This window comes from Oncorhynchus nerka, linkage group LG20 (assembly GCF_034236695.1).
Source record: "Oncorhynchus nerka isolate Pitt River linkage group LG20, Oner_Uvic_2.0, whole genome shotgun sequence".
NCBI lineage: Eukaryota > Metazoa > Chordata > Actinopteri > Salmoniformes > Salmonidae > Oncorhynchus > Oncorhynchus nerka.
Window position 1 is genome coordinate 22,127,155 of NC_088415.1, and position 12,582 is coordinate 22,139,736.

A 12,582-nucleotide genomic window follows, 5' to 3' on the forward strand; every position below is an offset into this window, starting at 1 on the left:
TTGGCCTGGTATGGTTCCCAATTAGAGGCAGCTGTCAATCGTTGTCTCTGATTGAGAACCATGCTTAGGCAGCCTGTTTTCCCACTATGATTTGTGGGTAGTTGTTTTCTGTCTCTGTGTCTGCACCAGACAGAACTGTTTCGTGTTGGTCTATTTTCGCTATTTTGTCTTAGTGGTCTGAGTTAAAATAAATATTAACATGGACACGTACAACGCTGCATTTTGGTCCGATCTTTCATACTCCTCATCAGATGAAGAAGATCATTACAATGGTGTTGTTTCTAACTTTGTTGATTCCAAAATGGAGGATATTCCTTTGACTGTCTTGGGTTCTGAGCGCCGTTGTCAGATTATGCTTTTTCCTTCAAGTTTATTTGAAATCTGACACAGCGGTTGCATTAAGGAGAAGTCTATCTTTAATTCTGTGAATAACCCTAGTATCTTTTATCAATGTTTATTATGAGTATTTCTGCAAAATCACTGGATGTTTTGGAATCAAAACATTACTGCACGTAAGGCGCTAATGTAAACTGAGATTTTGGGATATAAATGTGCACATTATCGAACAAAACATACATGTATTGTGTAACAAGTCCTATGAGTGTCATCTGATGAAGATCATCAAAGGTTAGTGATTCGTTTGATCTATATTTCTGCTTTTTGTGACTCCTATCTTTGGCTGGAAAAATGTCTGGTTTTTGACTTGGCGGTGATCTAACATAATCATATGTTGTGCTTTTGCTGTAAAGCATTTTTTAAATCGGACACGATGGGTAGATTAATTAACAAGATGTTTATCTGTCACTTGCTGTATTGGACTTGTTAATGTGTGAAAGTTACATATTTCAAAAAAATATTTTTGAATTTCGCACGCTGCCTTTTCAGCGGAATGTTGTCGAGGGGTTCCGCCTGCGCTAGAAAGGTTAACATATATTTTCCTTTCTATATGCAGCCTGAACACAGCACCACTGTATAAGTACCCCAAAGACCAGGACCTCGTGATTAAACAAAAGCATGTTAAATAAAAAATAAACACATTTGAATAACTAATCAACTTAGAATTGCAACTCTTTATAACTCCCTATGGAAATAATAATAATCTCATTTACATTTCATTTACATTTAAGTCATTTAGCAGACGCTCTTATCCAGAGCGACTTACAAATTGGTGCATTCACCTTATGACATCCAGTGGAACAGTAGTGCATCTAAATCTTTTAAGGGGGGGTGAGAGGGATTACTTTATCCTATCCTATCCTAGAATCTCCTAAAGTAATGATACAATTTGGCTAGAGAATGGTGTTTCTCATCAATTTTATAATGAAATCCCCCTGTTCCGTCAATTTCTAATGAGGGTGATCAATTCTCATTAGGATTTTTTTTGTATACAGGGCTTTCTACACCATTAAAACGTTTCCTCTGCCTTCCTTTCCTTGTCCTTCAAAAACCATTTAAATACCTCTTCAAAACATTTCCATCCTCCTGCATACCCAATTTAAATGCATTGAGAAGACCCCATCCAATAAATCCCACAACACGGCAACAGTATCTCTCCACTGAGTTTAACGATTCACTGCTCTCCTTTTCCCCATGATTCTCCATAACCACCACACCACATAAAAAATGTAAAGTTAATTTTAGGTTTAGTAAGCCCTATACTAGTTCCTTGTGACCCCCCCACTCTTTCATACATTGTAGAATTCCAATCCAGAATAAGACACAATCAAACATAAATTTATTTGAAAATAAAACCACAAATGTTGAATGATTTAAACAAACCCTAAGACCTTCTGCATTTTCAAGGAGTGTTTGGCCATATAGTTTAAATGTTTACCTTTAGGATCCATTCCCCTGGTATTTCGCCAAGAATCTTCATCCCAAAATATGTTTTACTGTGGCAAATTTAGCCAATTTCTCATCGTAAGGAAACCACAATATATACATATGGTTCTCTAACACTTTCTCTTACAGAGGCAGCCGCCTTTGCCATTTTGTCTGCTTTACGATGACTTATGGCAATTTTATCTGTACGACTAGTATGAGCTTCACATTTCCCCACTGTTAATTTACTGGGTAACTGACATGCTTCTGATAATGCCTCTAACTCCAGACCATTTTTATTGGTGTTCCTGTCACTGTTAACCTCTACGGGATCGGTGTGTCCTCCACGAGACTGTTGAGCTAACGTAGGCTACCGTGATTAGCATTAGGTTGTAAGTAACAAACAAAATTCCAGGACATAGGCATATCTGATATGGGCAGAAAGCTTACATTCTTGTTAATCTAACTGCACTGTCGAATGTACAGTAGCTATTACAGTGAAATAATAACATGCTATTGTTTGAGGAGAGTGCACAATTATGAACTTGACAATGTATTAATTAACAAATTATGCACAATTGGGCAGTGTTGATACGACGTTTAGAACAGATGTGCAATGGTTCTTTGCACATACACTGCTGCCATGTAGTGGACAAAATATAAATTGTGCCTGATCTGGAATAATACATTATGGCCTTTATCTTGCATTTCAAAGATGTTACAGAACAAAAATCTTTTTTTCTTTTTTTCTTTGTATAATCTTTTACCAGATCTAATGTGTTACATTCTACATTAATTTCACATTCCCACAAGCTTCAAAGTGTTTCCTTTCAAATTGTAATTTGTGCTCTGTGTTCCTCCTTTCCTATCTCCTCCCCATTCTCTCTTCCATCATATTATTTTCACTTGAGGGAAAGGGTCTGGTTTGTTCTGGATCTACTACAGAGCTGATGGGCTTTTCTGCTCTCCCTCTCGGTATCTCATGTGTCACTACTACATTACCAGTGGCACTTACATTACCAGAAATTCACCACTAGGTGGCACCCCGTCACAGAATTGAGTGAAGTTATTATTACCTTAAGCTTACCATATGCTTCCCAGTCCAAACAGTTTGCGCAAATATTATGACAACATTTTGTGTAATTTTTGTTCGTTTTGGTGTTGGACAGCGTTCAATGTTTTTTTGTGTGCTGTTGAAGCACACATTCTTTCTTGAGGTAAGTCGAAGTTCTGTGATTGGTCAACAGTAGGGATTCGGCTAGAGACGGACAGATTTCAAGCATTTTTTTTCACTTGAAAAATACTGCACCAAACATCTTAATAAGATGTAAAATCACTCAACCAAGACCTCTTCGGGAAAAACGTAAAAATTCTTGAATTATCTTAGATTAATTCAGATAATTTTGAGGAAGTAGACTGGCTATGTTTTTGATATGACGTCTCAAGAGGACAGACGGTAGAATTTCTGCTTGTTTCTTGTTTTCAAGCGAATGGCTTTTTAAGGGAGTATGCGAGGCTTGCTTCGCCTTGCCGAGTTCTTCTAGGAACAAACCAAACCTATGTTTGTGGATGCCGTTACAAACCTGACCTGACCCCAAACATACTCAATCCCCCACCTTCCATCAAAGAACACACACACACACACTCACCTGATAGGACATTGAATGGGGTAGAGTGTCCTGGGGTAGATAGTGTCTTTGTCTTTTCTGTGCCTCCTACATTGTCTTCAACACACTGTCTAACTCACTTTTCAACAGTGTATGTGTGTCTAACTCAAACCTGACCAGAGACTAGGCTGCAGAGTGTGTGCCTGGGCACTGTGTGAAGCGGGTACACATCTTTCACCTACTGCATAAACCTTTTTTATCGCCAGGTTTCTTGTTAGACGCCCACAATCAATACAAAAAGATACTCTGTAATGTTACTTGGTAAGGAGGTCAGATGTCGCATGTGAATGTTCATACAGTAGTTGAGAAGATAATAACCAAGCATTGGCTACCTCAACATTAAGCCTCATCAGGAACTTTAGTACCACATGCATTTATTTAAGTATAATTACAGATGCTGGCAGTGTAGAAGTTTAACATTTAATATCAAATACAATAGACCACATTTACTGGAATGACATTCACTCTCACGTGTGGAAAAAAGTCCCCATTAGCCACACCTCCAACTCTTCTGAGTTGTCACCACTACATTGCCCCTGCCGCTATTCAATGTGCATGCACATGAGTTGTTGAAAGCAACTTAGAAGCTTTCATGAAGTTTGAAAAAATCACACTGATCTAAAAAAATACATTATTTGATTTCAGGCAAATTGAATAAAGTAGGTTGGAAGAACCAAAGTGTAATTTTCTATCATTCCAAACAGTAGAAGCACTTCAGATGAACAACAGCGCCATCCCACTTTTTACAGTGCAAGTGTCATGCTTTTCACAGGCATAGTGAACATACAGCCGAGACAGCTGTGAAAAGTGGAGGGTGTGTGTATGTGCAAATTACTGGCTCTTTAACCGCTTTGGGTCATATAGACATTTCATATGAATTTAAATACAAGTACACACTACAATAAATGGTTTCCTAAAGAAAATCAAATCCAACCCTGACCAAAAGAGCACTCTTCCTTGGCTAAATGGAGATATCTGAAAACTGATGAAAGAACGAAATCATGCTTTAAAAACAGCTAAAAAGTCCAAATTAGAGCATGACAGACGTAGGTTTACCATGTTGAGAAATAAGGTGATGAAAGAAATCAGACAGGCCAAGGCAAACTTTTTTATTAACATAATTGGTAAAGCAAAGGGAAATTCTAAATTGATCTGGGAGACTCTAAAACAGTTAACAGGGAAAGACCATAGTAACATTGCAAAAAGACTAGAAATCATGGTGAATAACAGTCTAACACAGGATGCAGTCGAAATAGCAATAGCCTTCAATTTCTACTTTATTGACTATTGACTTTACTGACACAGAACCCCTCCACTTGTTTCTTGGGCTCACTGCTAGTAAATGACGCTCAACCTGTCTTCATCATAAGGGAGGATTTTGAGTCAAAGGTGAACAAGGTGATGAGCTCACTAAAGAACCCTAAAGCCAAAGATGTGTTTGGGCTGGACTCACCTTTCATAAAAACTACAAATAGTCACTCTTTGGCGCCATTACTATGGTCACCAACACATCTATTGGTCTGGGGGTGTTTCCAAGGGTATGGAAGTCGGCCAGATAACGCCCATCTTTAAATTGGGTGACCCTGCTGACGTGAGTAACTCCAGGCCCATTAGTATACTACCTGTGGTGTCGAAGGTTGTTAAAGTGTGTAGCAGAACAACTGATTGCCCACCTCAACAACAGCCCCTTCACATTACACTCCATGCAGTTTGGCTTCAGAGCGAAAGACTCAACCGAAACGGCCAAATGCTTTCTTCTGGAAAATGTGAAGTCCAAGATGGACAAAAGGGGCGTTGTTGGGGCTGTTTTTTTGGACCTAAGGAAGGCCTAACCATGACTCATCACAAAATGGTCCAAGTTCAACTTTGCCCCCGATGCCTTAAGATTGATGAAGTCATACCTTGAAGGCAGAACTCAGTGTGTCAGGGTGAGCAATGAGCTGTCGCCCACTCTTAGCTCTGATGTGGGCGTGCCCCAAGGGTCAATACTGGGGCCCCTCCTGTTCAGCCTGTACATTAATGATCTGCCTTCTGTCAGTACTGGGTCTGAAGTTCAAATATATGCAGATGATACAGTGATATATGTGCATGCAAAGAGCAAACAACAAGCTGAACAAGAACTCACTACTGTAATGGTCCAGGTTACAAATTGGCTCAGTGACTCGTGTTTGCAAATCAATGTGAAAAAAACTGTCTGCATGTTCTTCACAAAGAGGGCAACAGATGCTACTGAGCCAGAACGTCTAAGTGTCAGGGGAGAAGCTCCAGATGGTATCTGATTTTAGGTAGCTTGGCATCATACTTTATTCCAACCTCTCTTTTAAAAAGCAGATAAAATTGGCAATTCAAATAACCAAATTCAACCTAGCTAATTTCCGATTTATACAAAATTGTTTGACTACAGAGGTAGCAAAACTGTACTATAATACTCCCTCACTTAACATACTGCTTGTCTAGTTGGGCCCAAGCTTGCTGTACAACATTAAAACCCATTCAGTCTGTCTACAAATCAAATCAAATCAAATGTATTTATATAGCCCTTCGTACATCAGCTGATATCTCAAAGTGCTGTACAGAAACCCAGCCTAAAATCACAAACAGCAAGAAATGCAGGTGTAGAAGCACGGTGGTTAGGGAAAACTCCCTAGAAAAGCCATAACCAAGGAAGAAACCTAGAGAAGAACCAGGCTATGAGGGATGGCCAGTCCTCTTCTGGCTGTGCCGGGTGGAGATTATAACAGAACATGGCCAAGATGTTCAAATGTTCGTAAATTACCAGCATGGTCAAATAATAATAATCACAGTAGTTGTCGAGGGTGCAGCAAGTCAGCACCTCAGGAGTAAATGTCAGTTGGCTCTTCATAGCCAAACATTAAGAGTATCTCTACCACTCCTGCTGTCTCTAGAGAGTTGAAAACAGCATGTCTGGGACAGGTAGCAAGTCCGGTGAACAGGTCAGGATTCCATAGCTGCAGGCAGAACAGTTTAAACTGGAGCAGCAGCACGGCCATGGACTGGGGACAGCAAGGAGTCCTCATGCCAGGTAGTCCTGAGGCATGGTCCTAGGGCTCAGGTCGTCCGAGAGAGAGAAAGAAAGAGAGAGAATTAGAGAGAGCATACTTAAATTCACACAGGATGCCGGATAAGACAGGAGAAGTACTCCAGATATAACAAACTCACCCTAGCCCCCCGACACAAACTACTGCATCATAAATACTGGAGGTTGAGACAGGAGGGGTCAGGAGACACTTTGGCCCCATCCGATGATACCCCCGGACAGTGCCAAACAGGAAGGATATAAACCCACCCACTTTGCCAAAGCACAGCCCCCACACCACTAGAGGGATATCTTCAACCACCAACTTACCATCCTGAGACAAGGCCGAGGATAGCCCACAAAGATCTCCGCCACGGCACAACCCAAGGGGGGGCGCCAACCCAGACAGGAATTTCACATCAGTGACTCAACCCACTCAAGTGACGCACCCCTCCTAGGGACGGCATGTAAGAGTACCAGTAAGCCAGTGACAGCCCCTGTAATAGAGTTAGAGGCAGAGAATCCCAGTGGAAAGAGGGGATCGGCCAGGCAGAGACAGCAAGGGCTGTTCGTTGCTCCAGAGCCTTTCCGTTCACCTTCACACACCTGGGCCAAACTACACTCAATCATATGACCCACTGAAGAGATGAGTCTTCAGTAAAGACTTAAAGGTTGAGACCGACTCTGCGTATCTCACATGGGTAGGCAGACCATTCTATAAAAATGGAGCTCTATAGGAGATAGCCCTGCCTCCAGCTGTTTGTTTAGAAATTCTAGGGACAATTAGGAGGCCTGCGTCTTGTGACCGTAACGTACGTGTAGGTATGTACGGCAGGACCAAATCAGAGAGATAGGTAGGAGAAAGCCCATATAATGCTTTGTAGTTTAGCAGTAAAAACCTTGAAATCAGCCCTTGCCTTAACAGGAAGCCAGTGTAGGGAGGCTAGCACTGGAGTAATATGATCAATTTCTTTGGTTCTAGTCAGGATTCTAGCAGCCGTATTTAGCACTAACTGAAGTTTATTTAGTGCTTTATCTGGGTAGCCGGAAAGTAGAGCATTGCAGTAGTCTACCCTAGAAGTAACAAAATCATGGATTAATCTAAGGCCGAGGTCCTTCACAGTTTTATTTGAGATGACTGTACAATCATTAAGATGAATTGTCAGATTCAACAGAAGATCTCTTTGTTTCTTGGGACCTAGAACAAGCATCTCTGTTTTGTCCGGGTTTAAAAGTAAAAAGTTTGCAGCCATCCACTTCCTTATGTCTGAAACAGACTTCTAGCGAGGGCAATTTTGGGGCTTCACCATGTTTCATTGAAATATACAGCTGTGTGTCATCCGCATAGCAGTGAAAGTTAACATTATGTTTTCGAATGACATCCCCAAGAGGCAAAATATATAGTGAAAACAATAGTGGTCCTAAAACGGAACCTTGAGGAACACTGAAATTTACAGTTGATTTGTCAGAGGACAAACCATTCACAGAGACAAACTGATATCTTTCCGACAGATAAGATCTAAACCAGGCCAGAACTTGTCCATGTAGACCAGTTTGGGTTTCCAATCTCTCCAAAATAATGTGGTGATCGATGGTATCAAAAGCAGCACTAAGGTCTAGGTGCACGAGGACAGATGCAGAGCCTCGGTCTGATGCCATTAAAAGGTGATATACCATCTTCACAAGTGCGGTCTCAGTGCTATGATGGGGTCTAAAACCAGACTGAAGCATTTCGTACACATTGTTTGTCTTCAGGAAGGCAGTGAGTTGCTGTGCAACAGCCTTTTCTAAAAAATAATTAGAGGAATGGAAGATTCGATATAGGCCGATAGTTTTTTTATATTTTCTGGGTCAAAGTTTGGCTTTTTCAAGAGAGGCCACTTTTAGTGAGTTTGGTACACATCCGGTGGATAGAGAGCCATATATTATGTTCAACATAGGAGGGCCAAGCACAGGAAGCAGCTCTTTCAGTAGTTTAGTTGGAATAGGGTCCAGTATGCAGCATGAAGGTTTAGAGGCCATGATTATTTTCATCATTGTGTCGAGATATCGTACTAAAACACTTGAGTGTCTCTCTTGATCCTAGATCCTGGCAGAGTTGTGCAGACTCAGGACAACTGAGCTTTGAAGGAATACGCAGAATTAAAGAGGAGTCCGTAATTTGCTTTCTAATTATCATGATCTTTTCCTCAAAGAAGTTCATGAATTTATTACTGCTGAAGTGAAAGCCATCCTCACTTGGGGAATGCTGTAACGGGATTCCTCCTGGGAAGGAGAGGCAGACCAAAATGCAGCGTGGTTATAATTCATGGTTCTTTAATAATAAAACTATAAATGAATAAACTACAAAACAAGAACCGTGAAAACCCTAAATAGTCCCGTGTGGTACAAACACTGACACAGGAGACAACCACCCACAAAACCCAACACAAAACAGGCTACCTAAATATGGCTCCCAATCAGAGACAATGACTAACACCTGCCTCTGATTGAGAACCATATCAGGCCCAAACACAGAAACCGACAAACAAGACATCCAACATAGAATGCCCACTCAGATCACACCCCGACCAAACAAAACATAGAAACATACAAAGCAAACTATGGTCAGGGTGTGACAAATGCTGCTTTTTAGTTAGCTTAGCGACAGTATCAAAAATACATTTTGGATTGTTCTTTTTTTCCTCAATTAAGTTGGAAAAATAGGATGATTGAGCAGCAGTAAGGGTTCTTCAATACTGCACTGTCTTTGCAAGCTAGTTGGAAGACTTCCAGTTTGGTGTGGCGACATTTCTGTTCTAATTTTCTGGAAGCTTGCTTCAGAGCTCGGATATTTTCTGTATACCAGGGAGCTAGTTTCTTATGAGAAATGTTTTTCTTTTTAGGGGTGCAACTGCATCTAGGGTATTGCGCAAGGTTAAATTGTGTTCCTCAGTTAGGTGGTTAACTGATTTTTGTCCTCTGACCCCCTTGGGTAGGCAGAGGGAGTCTGGAAGGGCATCAAGGAATCTTTGTGTTGTCTGTGAATTTATAGCACGACTTTTGATGCTCCTTGGTTGGGGTCTGAGAAGATTATTTGTTGCAATTGCAAACGTAATAAAATGGTGGTCCGATAGTCCAGGATTATGAGGAAAAACATTAAGATCCACAACATTTATTCCATGGGACAAAACTAGGTCCAGAGTATGACTGTGACAGTGAGTAGGTCCAGAGACATGTTGGACAAAACGCAGTCGATGATGGCTCCGAAAGCCTTTTGGAGTGGGTCTGTGGACTTTTCCATGTGAATATTAAAGTCACCAAAAATTAGAATATTATCTGCTATGACTACAAGGTCCAATATGAATTCAGGGAACTCAATGAGGAACGCTGTATATGGCCCAGGAGGCATGTAAACAGTAGCTATAAAAAGTGATTGAGTAGGCTGCATAGATGTCATGACTAGAAGCTCAAAAGACGAAAAAGTCTTCTTTTTTTTTGTAAATTGAAATTTGCTATTGTAAATGTTAGCAACACCTCCGCCTTTGCGGGATGCACAGGGGATATGGTCACTAGTGTAGCCAGGAGGTGAGGCCTCATTTAACAGTAAATTCATCAGGCTTCAGCCATGTTTCAGTCAGGCCAATCACATCAAGATTATGATCAGTTATTAGTTCATTGAATATAACTGCCTATAACTGACTATAACAAACAGTCTCTCAAAGTGCTTGATAGGAAGCCCAATCACCATCATTACTGTTACATCCTCAGAAAGCATGAGTTCCTGAGTTGGGAAAATCTTGTGCAATACACCGACGCATGTCTTGTATTCAAGATCCTAAATGGCCTGGCTCCCCCTCCACTCAGTATTTTTGTTAAACAGAATTGTTACAAAGTATGTATATTTTTGAAACAGCATAAAACAATGCTTGATGCTTAACAATGCTCTTCTCCATTTACATATTTATTACTGTATCGGCTCTCACTGTTTTTTTCTCAGACACTGAAAAACAGACCAGGCAAGAGGATTTACAAATAGCTCACATTGCTAAGAATGTACTGTGCAGCATGTCCTCATTTTACTTTTGTTTTTAGTTCTCAACCTATAGCTCATATCTCAAAGTAGCATCAATCATTCTCAAAAAATGATATAAGACACTTCATGATCTTTCTCATTCACACTCCAGGATATGATACGATATGATCCTCACCCAGTATATTCAACACTATAACCCAGTTAACTGTGGACCAATGGAAGACTGACACCCCAGCCGAGCCTATCGTAGGTCTATGTGCGCCAAATACACAATCAATCAACCTGACCACAAACAATCAGACAACCAACTTGACCACAACTCCTAGACTACAGTGCGGAACTGTACGGTGTTCATCTTCTTCTTATAGTCTTCATCAAACTGTTCGCTCCGGGCCACCGTGAAATTGTTCTTCCAGTCACTAACCTTTCCTGAAGAGTGGGAGAGAGAGAGAAAGAGAGAGTCATCAGCAAAGAAAAGGTGGTGGACATAGAGAGGGGAGGAGGGAAAGACTGACAGAGAGAGAGGTATAGGGGAGAAATGGAGAAGTCTACCTTTTCGTATGAATGGAGAGATCTTGAAACGCAAGCAGAATCTGTGTGGATGAGGCAAGGTAGACTAACAAGACGTGACTGGTCTGGGCCATGTCTGATCTTATGAAGGCTACTGGACATGCACATGGGTTAATCATACATAGACAACATCAGCCTGAACATGTGAAGACCTTTGACAGGAACATTAGCTAATCAGTGATAGGCACCAGTAGGAGTATGCATGTCACTCCACCAATAGAATCTATGCCTCAATGTCTGAGCCAATAAGAGAATGGAAACTAAGTAAGACAACAAGATTCACAAAGTGGAGTGATGATGTTATGTAAGGGTAAAACTGTATAAAAACCATCACTAAGAATGAAGAGTCAGTTCTTTCATGGAATTGCTTGGTTTTGTCACTCTCTGTAATAAAGTCTATTTGAATTCACAAGCTCTGGTATCTGATAAGTATTTGATTCAATATTTTCTAAAACACTGTCTCAAGAGGACAAACGGTAGAATTGCTGCTTGTTTCTTGTTTTCAAGCAAATGGCTTTTTAAGGGAGTATGCGAGGCTTGCCTCACCTTGCCGAGTACTGGTAGGAACAAACCGAACCTATGTTTGTGGATGCCTTTACAAACCTGACCCGACCCCAAACATATTCAATCCCCCACCTTCCATCAAAAACACACACACACACACACACTCACCTGATAGGCTACTGAATGGGCAGTGTCCTTGGGTAGATAGTGTATTTGTCTTTTCTGTGCCCTTAAACCTCCTGCATTGTCTTCAACAAACTGTCTAAATCACTTTTCAACAGTGTATGTGTGTCTAACTCTAACCTGACCAGAGACTAGGCTGCAGAGTGTGTGCCTGGGCACTGTGTGAAGCGTGTACACATCTTTCACCTACTGCATAAACCTTTTTTAGCGCCAGGTTGCTTGTTAGACGCCCACAATCAATATAAAAAGATACTCTGTAATGTTACTTGGTAAGGAGGTCTGGTGAGGAGGTCAAATATCACAGGTAAAAGTTCATACAGTAGTTGAGAAGATAATAACCAAGCATTGGCTACCTCAACATAAAGCCTCATCAGGAACTTTAGTACCACGTGCATTTATTTAAGTATCATTACAGATGCTGGCAGTGTAGAAGTTGAACATTTAATATCAAATGCAATAGACCACATTAACTGGAATGACATTCACTCTCATGTGTGGAAAAAAAGCCCCCATTAGCCACACCTCCAACTCTTCTGAGTTGTCACCACTACATTGCCCCTGCCGCTATTCAATGTGCATGCAAATGAGTTGTTGGAAGCCATTTAGAAGCTTTAATTAAATAACAAAAATCACACTGATCTAAAAAATACATTATTTGATTTCAGGCAAATTTAATAAAGTAGGTTGGAAGATACAAAGTGTAATTTTCTATCATTCCAAACAGTAGAAGCACTTCAGATGAACAACAGCCCCACCCCCCTTTTTACAGTGCAAGTGTCAGACTT

The 12,582-nt window shown here is 40.8% G+C and overlaps 1 long non-coding RNA gene across 1 annotated transcript; it reads right to left on the reverse strand.

The window, feature by feature from the left end:
* Positions 1–4,583: 4,583 nt before the first annotated feature.
* LOC115102065 (uncharacterized) lies at positions 4,584–12,012 on the reverse strand. The gene is made up of 2 exons (XR_003859403.2): positions 11,093–12,012; positions 4,584–10,969 (listed from the first exon to the last, which is right to left on the reverse strand). It is a non-coding gene; the product is annotated as an uncharacterized LOC115102065 (long non-coding RNA).
* Positions 12,013–12,582: the final 570 nt, after the last annotated feature.